We start from the raw sequence: 5824 nt of genomic DNA, 5'->3' as shown, positions 1-5824 counted from the left end.
CTTGGCACGGCAGCTTCCTTTGTCTTTCCCCTCGGAGAGCTCCGAGAGGGGAATCCTGAGGAGGGAGCCCCGGTCTCTCGGAGCTGTCCGCACTGGGACCAGGGCAGGACCTTGTCCTCCTGACCTTGGCAGATCTAGGCCACAGCCCAAAAAGGGCCTCAGCCACACAGACCTCCTGGCATTGGCACAAGCCCCCAGAGCACCTAGTGGGGGGACTCCAGAGGGCAGGGCCTGGTGCAGGTGTTCCTGCTTTGTTCTTCCCTAAGCCAGTTTTGCCCAGATGAAAGCAGGCATACTCTGCCCATAGACTCAAGTGAACAGCAGTGCCTTCCTTACCAGCAAGTGAATTCCTCCACTCAACTCTCCAACCCCCGGAGCAGGGCTTTGGCCTCAGAGCCCGTTAGTAAGAAGCTTAGGAGAGAAATCCAAAGGGACCTTGCCTCAGTCACTTCCAGAAGGCTAAAGAGTCTGGAGAAAACACAGTTCCCCAAGATCCCTTCCCAGGGTGGAGGACCAGGCCAGAACCCAGCTCCACCCAAGAGAGAACCCTGGCCACAGTTTCTGTTTTTCTACTATCCCTCACCCCAGCACCACAGGGAAGGCAGCAGGCTGATTTTGGTTTTAGCAAGTGCTGCAGATCTGAAATTTTGGTGGGGATTTTGGGGGATGGGCAGGGGGTGGGACAGGGCTCATTAGGAGATCAGGGGTTGGGATGGTAGGCAGATTGCGACTGGAGCCAGCTCAGTACCTGTGTTTAAACCTAGCAGGGGCCTGAAGAGCATCTGAGCTGAAGGAAGAGGCAAGTTCTCAAGCATACAGAGAACAGTATGTGCTTTTCTTGTAACAACAATGCCTCTTAATCAGCCTCAAAAGGACACAGCCAGGGTGGCTGTTCTGTGCAAGAGTGGCAAGGCTCGTTTAGAGCTATCCGTCTCCTTACTGTGTTTCCTTTGTCACCAGCGCCTGCATTTTTGCAAGCAAACAGCTTGTCCTTAGAGCCAGTCCACCCTCGCATCAGCTGAAGAAATAAAAAGGAGATGGATCTCAGATAGATCACAGGTCCTCTGCCCCCATCACTTCTTTATTAACAGGCAGGGAGTCCCGTCCCAAGCATACTTAAGCCCTTTGGGTGATACCAGGCCAACCGCTGTCTCTACCCTGACATGGAAGCCTCCTAACCAGCCCAGCAGCCCCACTTCTCATTGCTGCACTGGCAGGAGGAGGAAGACATGAGGTATATTTATCTACTCTCAACGTGCGGATTGTGTGACTAGAAAACTGCCTTACTGTGTTCTTGATCGGGATTGGCGAGAGAAGGGGAATGTTAACAACTGACCTCTTTCTGCCACATGTTCCCCACCGGCTTTGCTCTCAGGCACAAAGAACTATCCTTTCCTGGGAACTGATTCCAAGTCATGTGCTTTATGCTTCAAGTGTGGAAACTGACCTGACTCCTTGGCATCCTTTGGAAATGAGGTGCCAGCCCTCAGCGGGCAGAACAGTGTGCTGGCACTCGGGATTTCCCTTCTCCAGTGAGACACATGGGTTCAAAAGTTATGCCTGACCATCTCTGCCTCCCATGGGATGCCTGAGTTAGAAAGGGAGGAGGAGGGCTTCCCTGGTGGCGCAGCGGTTGAGAGTCTGCCTGCCAATGCAGGGGACATGGGTTCGAGCCCTGGCCCGGAAAGATCCCACATGCTGCGGAGCAGCTGAGCCCGTGCGCCACAACTACTGAGCCTGTGCTCTAGAGCCCGCAAGCCACAGCTACTGAGCCCACGTGCCACAACTGCTGAGGCCCGCACGCCTAGAGCCTGTGCTCCGCAACAAGAGAAGCCACGACAGTGAGAAGTCTGCGCACCGCAACAAAGAGTAGCCCCCCCGCTCACCGCAACTGGAGAAAGCCCACGCACAGCAACGAAGACCCAACACAGCCAAAACAAACAAATTAATTAATTAATTTAAAAAAAAATTAAAAGGGAGCAGGAAAGTGTATTCTGCCTAGCACGGCTGTTGGCCTGGGGAGAGAACGGAGAGACCTGGTGGCAAATTAGCCCTCATCTGCTTTAATCCATCCCTTATTTACTGGAGAGTTGCAGGGGGTGGGGACTGTTGACACTGATGTGGCCCAAGCTTGCCCCAGGCCAGAGGCCTCCCCAGGACACCTGATTGGCCCTGGTTGAAAATCTGGGGGCAGGCTACTCCCAGCAGCTTGAGAGTGGGGGTCACACAGCCCGAGTTCCCTCCCCAGGGTCCTGTGCACCAAGGCCACCCCTGTCTGCTCAGTGATGCTCAGTGCTGCAGCTCATCCAGATACTAGGATTATGAGCCCGAAATAAAAGGGGGCTGGGGAAGACCCTCCCCTCCTGAAGGCACATCGGGCAAAGTACTTTTTTGTTTTCTTAACTAAACCAGCAAATAGATCTCAGGCTTCCTTCAAACTACTCAGTCCATCTTGACAATCACCTTTGAGGCCCCACACTTGAGTTTAATGATGGGAGCTGCCTGCAGCATCTCAGGTCCCTGCACCCATCAGGGGCTCGTGGCTGAGGTCTAGATGGTGTTGGATTCCAGGGAACCTAACTTGGGGGTCAGACACTGCCTTGGGACAGAGACCTCCTGTCACCTGACCAAGGTCTCTGGGGCTGGGATGAAGCCACTAAAGGAACTGCAATAATCTCAGGACAGGTGGTAGTTGGGTTTCCTAGTGAAGAGGTCCTCAGGGAGTAGAAGAGCAGGAAGTGAGCCTGGGAGGATGGAATAAAGAAGAGGGGTGTGGGTGAAAAGAAAGCAAACCATGGAGGGAGAGGCAGAGAATCAGGGCTTGGAGAGGAGCGTCAAATACCTGCTAATCGGGATTGTGGCCAAGAGGAAATAAGAAATGACCACAGGTCAGGCCAAGAGGATTGACCAGGATTTCTCAAATGAAACTAAGGAACCACCAGGTCATATCCTTTGGGCCTGCTGAGAACTCATCAGGCCTCCTCCCCCTGCCTGTGGCCCACTCTCTGATTAGCCAGTACCCGGGCTAAGAGAGATGACCCAACCAACTCACCTTGGAAACCTTAACATCCCTCCAGCCAACAAAGACCCTCTTGGTGGCCCTGCTCCTACCAGGTGCCAAAAAACCCCAAGCCCCACTCACCAAGTTCAGAGAAGTTTAAGAAAAGCAGATTATGCATAAACATTACAGATCAGCATTTCCTGGCTGGGATTTTGAGAAGGAGCCAGAGAAATTAAGCAGTCCCTCCCATGAAGGAGCTTCTCAAGGGGAACACATATGAAAACAATGGGACATATTTGGGGAGCAATCCGTGAGCACATGCAAAGTATTGTGTGAGGGGTTAACCCCATAACTGCAAGCAGGACAGTCGGGTAAGGGTCAGCCTCCCTGCATCCCCCTCTGGGTCACCTGACAACCAAACTCAGGGCTCAGGCATCTGCTGGGAGAACACCAAGTACCCACCTGTCTGTGTGTCCTGAGGCTCCACACTGAGTTCACCCAAAGGTAGGCTGGAGAATTCCTGAGATCTGGGGCCCCTTCTGGCCTGCTGTTGGTCCCCTGGAAAGCTGGGTGCTATACGTCAGGAGCATCTTTACCACTCTTCCAGGCCCACTTCCCTTCCCAGACATTGTCATCCTCCCCCATGGCTTCAAGTGCCACCTTGGAGGCTCATGACACCTAAACCATCCCATCAGCCCAGACCTCTCCCCCAGCTCCAGAATTGATTTTCCAACCTGACCGAATGTGGTTGTCCCGTAAATCCTCACACTCAACAGGTCTGATGGCGACTTCACCTTTCCCTTAAGCCTCTCCTCCAACATTCCCCCACTTCAATGAACAGCACCACCCAAGTCGCCTAAAGCCATCCTGCTGAGTCAAAACCCTCCTCTCCACCCCACACCCCCCAAACTCAGGCATCAGGCTCTGATGCTTAGAGAGAACACGGCAGCGTCTTGCCCTCCTTCGCCTGTCACCCACTCCATCACCAGAGCCACATCCCAAAACAAAAATCCAATCACCAAGATGTAACTGAAATGTATAACTCAGTCAAACAATTCGACTAAAAGGTGACTTAAGAACATAAATGCAAAAGCATCAGAAGAAAACAGGCAAGGCATAGCCCCCAAACTCACACCCAGCCTTTTGTTGCATATTAAGAAACCGGGGTGCCTCTGTACAATGCAGTATTGCAAAATAGCTTCTATTCACTGAAGACTCTCAAGAAAAGATTAGGAACTTTACAAAGTTGGGTGTGGGGGTGGGGGCGGGGGTGGGCAAAATGTTTAAGAAAAAGCAGTAACAATAAAAAATTCATTTCTCCCAAGCAGACAAACCCCTTGCTGGGGTTGCAGCAGTAGCAACACAGCCAGCGGGCATGTTCCCCCCTCTGGTTTGCACTGTGGGGCTGCTTTGTGATCTAGACACCAAATCCCACTAGGCAGAAAAGCACAATACAAGCCTACTTATTATCTTCAAGATGAAGGAGCAAATATAAAAAGGCAACCAGTTGCAAACTTCCTCACTAACAGCCAAGGATGGAAGAGGCTGTCAGAATCTAGAGCTTTTTCTCTCTACCTGGCCTTAAAAAACCAGGAATTAGACACCCTGGTTTGACAGCAGCACAGGATAAACACTTAGAATAGTTGTCTAAAGCCTAGCCCTTGCTACCTACCTGATCTTCAGCAGGCACCGAGCCCCTGACTACTTGCCTGGTCTTTTTTCTCACCACCTAGCTCCAACAATATCACACTCGAGTTGTTCCCTCTTCCTGGCATGCCTGTTCCGTTGTCCATCTGGAGAACCCTTACTCATTAAGACAAATCAAATGTCTGCTCCCTTTATGAAGCCTTTACTGACTGTGTGACCTCTGGAGACCACTTCCTCCTTTTTGCTCCCCCTTACCTTGCGGAAACATCTGTTAAAATTCCTGTAACTCCTTAGCTTACAGATCTTCCTTCCGCTGTAGACTATAAGCCCCTCGTGGGCAGGAACCATGCATCTTCATCTTCATGTTTTCAGACCTAGCTCAGTGCCTGGTCCAAAAGTAGTCTTTAACACATGTCTACCCCACTATACCGAGCCCTTGGCTTTTAATTTTTAAGCAAACCATTCAAATGATCCTAGTCTTGGTGCCCTAGAATCTTGGGTCCAGGGTAGCATAGCCCAGCAGGGCTAAGAGTGTAGCTGCATGAACAAAATCATCTGAGCTGAAGGGTACTAATCACTGCTTACCCAGGTTCAAGCGCAGGGCCTTGGGAGGAGGGGAGCAATGTTCATATGTGGAAAGACAACTTCAACAAGAAAGAAAGCCCAGTCAACTCTCTCTCGATTGTGTTGACAGAGAAAAATGATGGCAACACAAAAACTTTGAACCAGCGGAGGATCCATAGATCAACATCGTTAAGCCTTGAGACATGTATTATTTCTTTGCAGCAAATTTGTCTTCCAGATTCTATTTGGCTCAAGCTATGTGCACATAATAAAGGATGATAGGTATCTAATGTTGGGCTTAATGAAGCTTGGCTGTAATGCAGACACCTGGGCAGGGCAGGAAGTTTCCCTTACCTGGCACAGTCCTGGGGTGCCTGCCTAGGTGGCTCCTGCAGCTCCCCTTCCTGATGTTGGTGGAAACCAGGACTACAGAGAGGCCTTGACCCAAGGCTGCCCCAGCCAGGTCAAAGCTGGAATGGGCACTGGCAGGTGTCCTATTTCTCAGCCCTGAGTCCACAGCCTGGAAGTGACTTTTGCATAGCCACCTGCTCCCCTGTGCCCTGGTTTACAGCTGGCACTGACCTGGGAGCTAGACTCCAGCTACCTAGAAAG

Source organism: Eschrichtius robustus, chromosome 20, assembly GCF_028021215.1.
Source record: "Eschrichtius robustus isolate mEscRob2 chromosome 20, mEscRob2.pri, whole genome shotgun sequence".
Classification (NCBI taxonomy): Eukaryota; Metazoa; Chordata; class Mammalia; order Artiodactyla; family Eschrichtiidae; genus Eschrichtius; species Eschrichtius robustus.
Note: the sequence above shows the minus strand (reverse complement) of the source record.